The 13910-nt window shown below is 45.8% G+C and overlaps 1 protein-coding gene across 6 annotated transcripts in view; it reads right to left on the bottom strand.

Annotated features, from left to right (window-relative positions):
* Nucleotides 1-8690, bottom strand: part of LOC147020087 (uncharacterized) — a 37202-nt gene extending 28512 nt beyond the window's left edge. For 3 of the 6 annotated variants that reach the window (XM_085895117.1, XM_085895116.1, XM_085895115.1), the window contains exon 1: nt 7917-8293. The gene's annotated coding sequence lies outside the window, so the exon portion shown is untranslated. Of the gene's footprint in view, nt 1-7665; nt 7685-7916; nt 8294-8588 lie in introns of those variants that run through there. The other 3 variants (XM_085895112.1, XM_085895113.1, XM_085895114.1) reach the window with 3 other exon arrangements.
* Nucleotides 8691-13910: the final 5220 nt, after the last annotated feature.

Below are 13910 nucleotides of genomic sequence, written 5' to 3'. Positions count from 1 at the left end.
CTACAGCAACTCCTTGGGTATGGTAACCATCAGAGCGACCAGACCAATAGTAGGTGTAACCACCCACCATGATCTCACCGCAATCCGGTCTCCGAACCTCAGAGAGAGCTGCAATCCCAATGTCCAAACACTTGAGCTCAGATGATAAGAGACAGGTGATCATCCTCTCTTAGGGATAGGACATTCCAGGCACCCACCCAAAGGGACCGCCTCAGGTTAACCCAAGGAGACCGCCGTCTGGTGGACGACACCTCAGCACCACTCCGACACACTCTCCCGGAATCTGACCCAGGGATGTTACCCCATGGTTTCCCTCCTATCAAAGATTGTGGTTCCCGAAGGCTTTGCCCCAATCCCGTCATCCGGTGAGCTGCCCTGCGAAGGGAAGCTGCACAGGAGGTACTCTCACGGAGTGGGTTTTCAGATTTTTTTTGCGTTTTTGTGTTTTGCGGAATGAAGTGTTTTACGGTGGCCGGAGTGCAATTCCTGTCACCAACCTCCTAATAAAAAAGTAACCCAACTGCAGGAGGACGTCCGCAGACACAGTTGGGCACTAGATATGGATGGCCGTTGGCTCACAAGGAGCTCCTCCGCCCTTTGACAGGTTTTGTTTTTAATCCTGCTGGGTTTCCATATCCATACACCCTCCTCACCAGAAAACCTGGTGGGGGAGACTGTTTAGTCGCCGACAACCCGACCATGGAACAGGTTACTACAGGTTAACATGGTACCTGTAGCAGGTCACAGATCTAACCTGACCTGACCTGACCATCACCTACAGGTGACCTATGACATCAAGATTATCATTAAAAAAAAAAACATTCCACATGAGTAGTCACACCTCTCGTGAAAAATTGTGTCAAACAGATAAGCGGTTGCAGAGAAAACTGAGAAAATCAGCACAGACATATGTACGGATGGGCAGACAACCCGAAAACAACGCCACCGGCGGCATAAAATAAATCCATCATGTGTCATCTAAAGCTAAAAAAGTTTCGGTATTTTGTCAATATAAAGCATCAAACAAATTACACATGCACATCTCCATTTTGATGACATGACCTGATATGTCAAACAGAAAATGAAGCATACAATGTAGGCATGGACTGCACGCACGCTCAACAATGATCATGCAGGTTGTCGAAACAAATCACCCACCAAAGAACTGAGGATAGAGTAGTTTGGCAGATTTATTCCTGAAGAAGCAAGGCAACGGTGAGTTCAGAGTTTAAGATCATCGGCATCTCCCGCAATGAAGCTGAGTCTTTGGGCCTCTCACTCAATCACCACAGGTTGGTCGGTGGTCTTTCTGTCTTCTACCGACTCCTCTCCAGCCTTGCCCCCCCTGCTCTCTCTGCGATTTGTCCCCACCACATTTCCACAGGGCGCTCAAGGTCCGCCAACAACCCCCTTCTGGTAAAACTTTCCTCTGGAAGAAGTCTTTTCTTTCAAGCTTCTAGGTCTCACTATCTGCCATGACCTTTCCTGGGAAAGTCACATTTCCAACCTCGCCTCAAAAGCCAGTTTGCCGACTGGGAATCCTCCGTCGTGCTAAGTCCTTCCTCGGCCCTCTTGAGCTCCTGACCACTTACAAAGCTTTTTGTCCGTAGCCTGATGGAGTACTGCTCTCCCCTCTGGGCTGGTGCTCCTGCCTCCCACCTTTCTCGGCTTCACGCTGTCGAAACCAGGGCATTTAAGATCATCGGCATCTCCCGCAATGAAGCTGAGTCTTTGGGCCTCTCACTAAATCACCGCAGGTTGGTCGGTGGTCTTTCTGTCTTCTACCGACTCCTCTCCAGCCTTGCCCCCCCTGCTCTCTCTGCGATTTGTCCCCACCACATTTCCACAGGGCACTCAAGGTCCGCCAACAACCCCCTTCTGGTAAAACTACCAAAATCACGAATCACTGCTCATCTTCACTCTTTCATTCCTCTTTTTTCCCGCCTTTGGAATAAACTTCCTCACTCTATTCTTTCCCATTCTTCCCTCCAGGCTTTCAAAACAGCTGTTCACCACCACCTCTTATCTTCCCCCATCCAAATCCCCGATCTTTTCTACCCCCGATAATCCACCCAAGCCCACTTCCTTCATTTCTCCTGCTTCCCTTCCTGAAAGTCCCTGAAATGTCCATCTTCTCTTCGCCATGTTCCCCGTCCCATCCCCATCCCTCTCCCTTCCACAGTTCACCTAATGTGTCTGTTCCCCACTGTTTTGTCCCTTCCACTCCCGCCCCTCTTGTCTCATGCCTCTTTGCTGTGAGTTGTGTGTTAGCTCTCATACGAGCCTCGACCAAGGTATACAAAAAAAAAAAAAAAAGATTCATGAACAGAGTTGATGTTTCTTGTTGTACAAGTTTTATCAAGCTATAGAATAAAACTGTTGCAGAATTTACACTTTAATACTCGCAGACACACATGAGCAGTTAAGCCTTCATGCGAAAACAAATCTATATAATAATCCACTTGTCAGTCCGCCCGTCCGTCTGTGTGTGTGTAGCATTCTGTTCCACCCATTGATGGTGCAGTTCACCCGACGCCACCCACAATTTCAACGTGAAAAATCATACCGCCGCCATGTTGGTGCTCACTGCTATATGCAAAAATCAAAGATATCGTTCGAGCTGTCATGTTCACAATCGCCATGCCCTCCCTACAAGTTTTCCCTTCAGTGTAGCATGACCAAAGCGACAAAAGGATTTTGAGCCGATAGGCATCACAGGCATTCTGCAGCTGTCTGTTGTCTATACACAACACAAATGACTATGCTCTTAAGCAGGACTTTTACCGCAGAGGTTATGCAGGAGGTTGGGGGCGAGGAGTAGGGAATGGATCGACGCCTTCGGATTGGAGGGATAAAGGCTGAGGACTTGGAGTTGGGAGCTGGAGGTTGAGGACTTGGCATTTAGGAGGGAGGGTTGATGACTTGGGGTTTGGGTTGCAGGGAAGTGAGAGTTGAGACTTAGTCACATTTTACAATGAACAGATGTTCCACAAGTCCCTGCTGGTAATAAATAAACCACCTTAAATGGGAATGGATCCACCACGAATAGAAATGAAGCCGTTTCGGGTCTTACCCTTCATCGGAGCTAAAGTGGACCAACTCCTGGCTGGATACAAAAACTTTTCAACACAGGACCGACAATGGAGTGATACCGATAGTCCTGACAAGAAATTCACAAAGCATCTTCAAATTCATAATCACAAGAACACATTGGAGTGTGCCTATGCCATTCTTACAGACTATATCACATTGTCGGGACACGACCAATTTATTCAGTTACAGCTGAGCAATCATTCAGCAGGGTCAAACTGATCAAGAGTCATCTTCACTGCACAATGACTGGAGAATGGCTTTCTGCACTGGCATCGCTCAGTGGACAACAGCATCTTGTATCAAGAGGAGATTACTCATTGGTGATTGACAGGTTGCCAGAACACACAAAAGGTGTAAAGATTTCACGTCAAGGTGGGTTCAAAGTCGAATTTGTATTTCCCACATAATAAATACATCGTTAGATTGTACAGACAGAAAATTTCAACATACAGCAAAATTCATGTTCTCACTCATTCCATAAGGCTTTTATTTTGCCCCAGCCGAGGTGGCTCACAGTTGAGAACAAGGTAACATCTGGCCAAATGAATATGTGATATGAATGTACCTTCGTGCTGAGATGCATCATTTGGCCAGTACGATGCATCCCCCGCTCCCCCCCCACCCTGATGCCGAGGTATGGATAGTTACAAGCACAACCTATATGATGATCATCATCCTTACAAGTTACAAGCACGACCGATATAATCATCCTTACAGGAATGACCGATATGATCATCATCATCCTAACAAGTTACAAACACAACCGAAATGATGATCATCATCATCATCATCCTTACCATTTACCTATATGATCATCATCCTCACAATGTGTAAGCACAACCTATATGATCATCATCCTTATAATGTGTAACCACGACCTAGAGGATAATCATTCTTACAATGTGTAAGCACGACCTATATGATCATCATCATTTTTCAAGTTACATCCATCCATAAGGACCATACTCTGTGCAGAGCGTTGGTGCCGCCGAAGCAGTCTCCTTGGCTATTGGGAACAATCCTGGACGGGTCGCCACTCCGACACAGTATACCAGCATGCTGGCACTCATTTTGCCGACCTCGGAAGGATGACAGGCAGAGTCAACCCCACCGGGTGTTAATTCAACAGCTGAGCGGGATTTGAACTCAGGACCTTAGGATCCCAAGCCCACTACCCTAACCATTATGCAAACACCAGGCATTATACCAACACCAAGTTACAGGCACAACCTATATGATCATGATAATCCTTACAAGGTACAAGCATGACCAAAATGATCATAATCATCATCATTACCAGTTACAAGCACAACCTATATGATCATCAACCTTACAATCTGTAAGCATGACCTATATGATAATCATCATCCTTAACAGTTACAAGCACAACCTATATGATCATCATCATCATCCTTACAAGTTACAAGCACGACCTATATGATAATCATCATCATCCTTTGCAGTTACAAGCACGAGCGATATGATCATCATCATCATCGTTACAAGGTACAAAAACTATCTACATGATCTGATCATCGTTACAAGTGACAATCACGACCCAGTTGATGATCCTGATCATCGTTACAAGTGACAATCACGACCCAGTTGATGACCATAATCATCGTTACAAGGTACAAACACGACCGACATGATCATGATCATCGTTACAAGGTACAAACATGACCATGATCATCGTTACAAGGTACAAACATGACCGACATGATCATGATCATCCTTACAAGGAACAAACATGACCTATATAATCATGATCATCGTTACAAAGTAAAAATACGACCGACATGATCATGCTCATCGTTACAAGGTACAAACACGACCTACATGATCATCATCATCATCCTTACAAGCACAAGCGATATGATCATCATCATCATCATCCTTACAAGTTACAAGCACGACCTATATGATTATCATAATCATCCTTAGGAAGTATAAACACGACCTACATGATCATAATCATCCTTACAAGGTATAAACACGACCTGCATCATCATGATCATCGTTACAAGGTACAAACATGACTGACATGATCATAATCATCCTTATGAAGTATAAACACGACCTTCATGATCATGATCATCCTTACAAGGTACAAACACGACCTACATGATCATCATCATCATCCTTACAAGCACAAGCGATATGATCATCATCATCATCCTTACAAGTTACAAGCACGACCTATATGATTATCATCATCATCCTTAGGAAGTATAAACACGACCTACATGATCATAATCATCCTTACAAGGTATAAACACGACCTGCATCATCATGATCATCGTTACAAGGTACAAACATGACTGACATGATCATAATCATCCTTATGAAGTACAAACACGACCTTCATGATCATGATCATCCTTACAAGGTACAAACATGACCTACATGATCATCATCATCCTTACAAGTTACAAGCATGACCGATATGATCATCATCATCCTTATAAGTTACAAGCATGAGCGATATAATCATCATCATCATTATAAGGTACAAAAACTATCTACATGATCTGATCATCGTTACAAGTTACAATCACGACCCAGATGATGATCATAATCATCCTTACAAGTGACAAGCACGACCTACATGATCATGATCATCGTTACAAGGTACAAACACCACCGACATGATCATAATCATCCTTACAAGGTATAAACACAACCAACATGATCATAATCATCGTTACAAGGTATAAACATGACCTGCATCATCATGATCATCGTTACAAGGTACAAAAACTATCTACATGATCTGATCATCGTTACAAGTTACAATCACGACCAGAATGATGATCATAATCATCCTTACAAGTGACAAGCATGACCTATATGATCATGATCATCGTTACAAGGTACAAACACGACCTACATGATCATCATCATCGTTACAACGTACAAAGACAACCTACATGATCATGATCATCCTTACAAGTGACAAGCACGACCTATATGATCATGATCATCGTTACAAGGTACAAACACGACCTACATGATCACCATCATAGTTACAAGGTTCAAACACGACCTACATGATCACCATCATAGTTACAAGGTACAAACACGACCTACATGATCATCATCATGCTTACAAGGTTCAAACACGACCTACATGATCACCATCATAGTTACAAGGTACAAACACGACCTACATGATCATCATCATGCTTACAAGTTACAAGCACGAACTATATGATCATCATCATCGTTACAAGCATGAGCGATATGATCATCATCATCGTTACAAGGTAGAAAAACTATCTACATTATATGATCATCGTTACAAGTTACAATCATGACCCAGATGATGATCATAATCATCGTTACAAGGTACAAACACGACCTATATGATCATGATCATCGTTACAAGGTACAAACATGACCTACATGATCATGATCATCATTACAAGGTACAAACGCGACCAATATTATCATAGTTACAAGGTACAAACATGACCTACATGATCATGATCATCGTTACAAAGTACAAACACGACCTACATGATCATGATCATCGTTACAAGGTATAAACACGATCTACATGATCATCGTTACAAGGTACAAACACGACCTACATGATCATGATCATCCTTACAAGGTATAAACACGATCTACATGATCATGATCATCGTTACAAGGTACAAACACGACCTACATGATCATCATCATGCTTACAAGTTACAAGCACGAACTATATGATCATCATCATCGTTACAAGCATGAGCGATATGATCATCATCATCGTTACAAGGTAGAAAAAACTATCTACATTATATGATCATCGTTACAAGTTACAATCACGACCCAGATGATGATCATAATCATCGTTACAAGGTACAAACACGACCTATATGATCATGATCATCGTTACAAGGTACAAACATGACCTACATGATCATGATCATCATTACAAGGTACAAACGCGACCAACATTATCATAGTTACAAGGTACAAACACGACCTACATGATCATGATCATCGTTACAAGGTACAAACACGACCTACATGATCATGATCATCGTTACAAGGTACAAACACAACCTACATGATCATGATCATCCTTACAAGGTATAAACACGATCTACATGATCATGATCATCGCTACAAGGTACTAACACGATCTACATGATCATGATCATCGTTACAAGGTACAAACACCACCGACATGATCATAATCATCCTTACAAGGTATAAACATGACCTGCATCATCAGGATCATCGTTACAAGGTACAAAAACCATGTACATGATCTGATCATCGTTACAAGTTACAATCACGACCAGGATGATGATCATAATCATCCTTAAAAGTGACAAGCATGACCTATATGATCATCGTTACAAGGTAAAACACGACCTTCATGATCATAATCATCCTTACAAGGTAAAACACGACCTACATGATCATGATCATCGTTACAAGGTAAAACACGACCTACATGATCATGATCATCGTTACAAGGTACAAACACGACCTTCATGATCATAATCATCCTTACAAGGTATAAACATGACCTCCATGATCACAATTATCTTTACAAGGTACAAACACGACCTCCATGATCCATCTGCACAGGTAATCGTTATCATTGTCCACCCGTTCACGAGCCCTCAGGATGCATCACACACACTGTACACGAACATCGTGCAGACGTGCTTTGGCTATACAAGTCAATACACATGGCGGTTCGTTCCACGTACAGAACCTTCCAGATCGCCTCGCTCGCACGAAATTAAAAGCACGGGGGGAGGGAGGGTTTGATTTCGTCCTGCGCTTCACTCGTTTATCATATTAAAAACACTTACCGAGAGAGCGGGTTCACGGAATCCGAGGCTCGTCGGCGGCAAATCACGGCGTGACCTTTGGCTAACAGCAACTCGAGCGAGCGACGAGACAGCCGGCTTTTGGTCGGAGTGAAGAGCGCACGTGCGGAGGTCGCGGAGCTCCGCAAGGAGCAAGATCACGTGGTCCCCAAGACGTCCTCGTGCAGTGCTTTTTGCGTCGCCGCACCGAACGTCCTTTCCTCAAGCCTGACTCGTTCCTCACTCGTTCGTTGTACATCAGTTTTTACTCCCTCATTAACCCATCCTTTTTCTGATGACGTAGTGATGACGTTGTCAAAAGAACTGCCTTGTCGGCGGCTAACACCTGTGGGGACGATGTGTGTCCGTGCGTCGTTCACCTTCAAAACAGGAAAGAAAGATGAGACTCAGTTCGGAAAACAAGCGTAATGGTCTCGAAAGGTGCTCGTCTTTACTTGTGATCCATATATTTATTACGTACAGAAATAGTTGGAGTTTTTTTTATTTTTTTACACGCACACCTAAACACACCAACACACACCTAAACACACCTTAATGTTCACAACTAAACACACACCTAAACACACCTACACACACGTGTTCACACCGAAACACCAACACACACCTTAGTGTTCACGCCTAAACACACCTGCACACCTTAGTGTTCACACCTACACGGATATCAGGAAGCGGCTGAATGCGACATAAGGAACATCGACAGGAGAAGCTCTGCTCGCTGGTGCATCCGACCAAGGAGCACATAAATCTCCGCACCTGCAATGTCGTCAACACTATGGCACAATGACGACACAATGACACGCCCCATCGATTGGAGGCACGGAAGGCCATGCTTCTCATGGTTGGACAATCGATGATGGTCTGCATGGACCAGGTGTGTTCGATCCCCAAGTCCTGTAACTATATATTGACAACCATCGATCGCTGCAGGTACCTGTGATGATGTTAAGGATAAGGTTAAGGAGGTGTCACACGACGCATCACCATCTGATCTAGTGATGATGTTTGGTCTATCATGATGGAAGTCTAAAACTGGATCTATTAAGCAAAGTATAATAGATGAACTGCATAAAGTTTGAGATGTTTTCTTCAAATTCAAACTGTTTACCTGAATTCTAAAAGACTTGCACTTTAAGAGCTGCAAAGCTAGACTTCCCAACATGCCCACTTTACTTTACTTTACAACAACATTTTCAATATTCTTGGCTCAAACAGGGGGGTAATAAAGCCAATGACCTTGGATTCTCAAGGTGATTGACCACTAGGTTCTCATCCCATCCAATCCCATCACCCCTCTCTCTATGAATCACCCCATCACCCCTCTATTGTTCTGACAGAGCGTCGGTGTGACGGAATCACATCTTGGGTAAAGGTTGTGCTCGATGGTTTGTCTTCCGAACAGTCAGTCATGGCAGGAACTTGTAACTTGTTCAGGGTACGACAAACAACTCACATAGCCTTCGCGGATGAGACACCATCATCGGATTTTTAAAGTCCACCAGCACCAACAATCAGTGCTGATAGGAGCTGTCTGTCCTCACCACCGTCTGGGGTACGAGACACATCGCCCTGCCTGCGACCGCCAATATGACAGTTATTAGCTGGGTCTAGATTTGAACCCCAGCCTGACAGCTTCGAGGTCAGTGAGCATATCTTGAAGCTATCTTGCCAAAGCACTCCCCCGAGGAATGCAACAATCTATTGATTCCATACGGACTTGTTCATGGCCTTTCATCAAATTGTTGCTGGATCCTGCTCTCATTTTTGAAGTGGTTGGACTGATTGGCAGTGCCACACACCTGCAGTGCCCAGAGGACCCCAAAGACCCTGAAGACCCAAAATACCCAAAAGACCCTGAAAACGTTAAAGACCAAAAAGACCCCAAAGACCTTTAAATGCCTAAAAGACCCCGAAGACCAAAAAGACACAAAAAACAGAAAATACCCTGAAGACCCAAAAGACCCCGAGGAACCAAAATGCTGAGAAGACCTAAAATACCAAAAGGACCCCAAGGACACAAAAGACTCTGTGGACCCCAAAGACCCAAAAGATTCAGAGGACCCAAAAGACCTCGAGGACCCAAAATACCCAGGGGATACAAATGACCCGAGGACACAAAAGACCCAAAAGACCTCGGGCATCCAAAAGACCCAAGGACCGAAAATATTTAGATAATCCAAAATACCGAGAGGACCCAAAAGACCTGACGGACCCAAAAGACACCGGCACTATCACGGACCCATGGAAATTCTACATCATGTAAAATGTGACTTCAGGTCCCTAACCCTCCCCACTACCCCCCACACCCACACACAATCCCATGTCCTTAAGCCCTCTCCCAACTCTGACCTCTCTGCACACCCACCACACCCAAACTCTGTGCTCCCTCCCCATTTCTTAAAATCCTCAAACCTCCTCCCAACCCAATGTCCTCAACTACCCCCACCTCCTCAAAAGCCTTAAACCGCTCTATCCCACCTTTGTCCCCTCTCTGCCCTCCCGGCTCTCTCCCCCAAGCCAACTCTGTCACCCCACCTGACTGACTCGTTCCTCACTCGTTCGTTGTACATCAGTTTTTACTCCTTCATTAACCCATCCTTTTTCTGATGACGTAGTGATGACGTTGTCAAAAGAACTGCCTTGTCGGCGGCTAACACCTGTGGGGACGATGTGTGTCCGTGCGTGCGTGCAAAAAAAACCCGTTAAATTCACAATCACTTTCCCCCTTTCTTCCCTCATCCTCACTATAATTCACGGACCGGTGTTTGTTTGTCGAGCTACTACTCCTACAGTTGTGGGCAAATTCCATCCAGACTTGCAACATCAGATCAGTATGATCCAAATTAACGTGTAGGGGTCTTTTTATCTTTGCTGGTGGTTTTGGCTGGAAGGGGGAGGGATGCAAATTCTCTATGTAAATGTGTATCGTGTAGTGCCACCTCCAGGTGGGGGAGGGTATTACAAGTCTCCACTATTTACAGTGCAGTATTCCTGTCCCCACGTTTTCCGGTGCAGTGAGGTGTTGTTTTGAATTATATGCAGTGGGTATGTTTTTGCTTCATGCACATAACTTCATGTTTTTGTTTTTTTTGCTGACATAGAGCTCTCAGTTGCCTATACACTGCCCAAATACAGGTGTATGTGTCAGAAGAAGGTGTTGCATGTTTGGAAAAAGATCGCCCAGAGGGAGGGTACTCTGCTAGCAATAATAATATATTGTTGCGAATTCGCGCCCGCCGGCGTGCGATCGGCCACATGACTCGAATCGCGGCACGTCGCCAACCGGACGGACAATTCTGTCATGACCCTCTCGGACTAACGCCGGGAGCCAGTCATGGGTGGGCCTTTCGGCCTCACCACGATCGTGCCAATCGGCCACCCGCGTGGGATAGGGTTGTTCGCCAAACTCGACCTACCTAAGTACCCACGCGGATGGTAAACCGGGCGATCGCACCTCGCCGCTGGTCGACTCCGGACACGGGCCGCTTAAGCGATCCATTCCATGCTATCGGGATAACCGAGCGGTGTTATCATCGGCCTCGACGGTTCCGATTAATTATCGGGCGTATTAAGCCCACTACGAACCCTTTACATGAAGCAAGATGGAGATTCAACAAAGGGAAGGACGCAGCGAAACGGGGAACAAGTTCACACAAGCACTTTATTCACACAGACACAGACACAAAGCACACATATACAGCCAAACAGAATCAGAAATGCACATAAAGCATATGCAAGAAGAAAACAATAAAAGCAACGACGACGCAGAGCTACAACCGACTACGCGGACACACGGCAACACTTATACAGTTTTACTTCACAAGACACGGCGCCACAAGTTCCATACAAAAAAAAACCCCCGAAAAGAAATAGAAGTTGTCACTTCCCTGTGCGCGCACCGAGTCCTTCTCCGCGCCCTCAGCTCCCGCTCCTCCGGCGTTGTCGGCGAGCTCGTGCTTCGCTCCGGCACGTGTCGCCGTTCGACGCCACGGACCGGGGTTTTGGGGAATGAACGGGGTTCTCAGCGCTCTCTCTCGGTGCGGACGGGGGGGGGAAAGAAATCGTCGACACTCGGGGTCGAGAGGGAGAGGAAATGGCGGACGCTCCGTCCCACCAGCGGGGTCTCGGGACCACACCGACTCCGGCGAACCCTCGGGCAGGATATATATATATATATATATATCTCTCTCTCTCTCTCTCTCTCTCTCTCTCTCTCTCTCTCTCTCTCTCTCTCTCTCTCTCTCTCTCTCTCTCTCTCTCTCTCTCTCTCTCTCTCTCTCTCTCTCTCTCTCTCTCTCCCCCACACCGTCGTTTGTCCAAAAGGTCCAAGGCGCTTCAGGATCAAGGGCTCCGAGAGATCAACAGGCCGGAATGAACAACAACAACCCCTTCGCAGAGCCATCCCTTTTTATATCGTGGGGCTAGGCCCCGTTGCTCTGCCCCGTTCTTTGCTCCACCCCCCTTCGAGGCGCTTCGAGAAAGGTCTCGAAGAGGGGCGTTCCTCATCCCTGGTCGCGTCACACCGCGCATCCACCAATTGGGTGCCAGCTGCCCCACCCCGCTTCTCCTCCCTCACACCAAGCGCGGAGAAGAATGGCGCGAAAAACAGGCGGGAAAAGCCCACCGAGGATCCTCGTTGGTTTTTGTTTTAAATAAAAGATAGAAAAAGAAAACGACTGACTCAAAGCGTCGCAGCCCGAATGAATCACATAATTTCCTCTAAACAACGGGTTTGGGGCTAACTACACATGTACTTAAGAGATATCTCACCTATGGGACCTGGATGGTGGTTTGTGAATTTCCACAGCCATAACAATATGTTCCCAAACAAGGAACTTCAACACAGGAGGAGACCATGTAGCCCATCAAACCAGCACGATGAGTGTTAACCTATGGTTATTTGTCCATGCTGTTATCCTTTTCAACATTGAGCGTCAAGCAAGGAAGCAACGGTTACCCTTTTAAAAGGTTTTGGAATGACTCGGCGATGGTTTGAACCTCCGACCTATCAGACTCGGAGCAGATACTCTAACCATTGTGTTAGCGCATCTGGTTAAACACAGGCCCGTCGCTAAGGGGGGGGGTATTTGGGTGCAATGCCCCCCCATGGCGCATCTGGTGCCCCCCCCCACTTGTACGCTACCCATTTATGCCCTGTTGCACCCTGTGAACAACTTAGTGTTTAAGGACGAGCGCCCACTGTGACCTTGCCTTTTAAGAGTTCACCTGTGTGAACTAAAACCCTTATTCCAGATGTTCAGTGTGGTGAATAATAAGGCCTTCTTGGATAAACTGTTCTTTAATAATATCCTTCTTTGAATAACAGTAAAGAGATAAGTGTGCGCTTCCCAGCTCATCTCCAAAAGCAATTGGCAAGACAATACAGTCCAAGCCCACAAGATAAAAGATAATAACGCAAGCACCAACTAGAGAACATTGTACTTTACGGTACTTCTACATATCGACGGTCCCCTGTGCCAGTGCGCATGCGCAGCCTGGGCCGGAGACAGGAATGTTGTGGGCTTTTCAACCTGTTCAATACTTGTTTGATTATTGTCGTTCCACGCTAATAAAGTGGTCGAACAAATTGAACTCTGTTCTTATTTATAATCAAACAACTTGATGCTGTCGAGTAAAGATCGTCGGTGCTGAGGAGGACACGACTGGGTGAAAACGGACCACGAGAACGTCGACAGTGATTTTGGATTTCTCGGGTACTGTACCCAATCTTCGCCCCCACGACACTGTACACACGTGTGCATCACCGAAAGTAGAACGTTTACTCCAGAATAACTGTTCCTATGGCGCCGGTGGAAGCAGAGTGCCCGATCGAGGGTTGTGACTATATGGCTACACACGCAGAGGCGGCAGTGGTGGCGGCCATGTTGAGTATACACGCCACTGTGCACGTCGCCGCCCCCAGGGCGGCGAGCTCGAATGCCAAGATGGAGAAACTCAAGCGTCCCTCCATAGCACTGG

The sequence above is a fragment of the Eptatretus burgeri genome, chromosome 9, assembly GCF_056783735.1.
Source record: "Eptatretus burgeri isolate ZD-2024b chromosome 9, Ebu_testis_v1, whole genome shotgun sequence".
NCBI lineage: Eukaryota > Metazoa > Chordata > Myxini > Myxiniformes > Myxinidae > Eptatretus > Eptatretus burgeri.
Note: the sequence above shows the minus strand (reverse complement) of the source record. Positions and strands in the feature narration are given on the sequence as shown.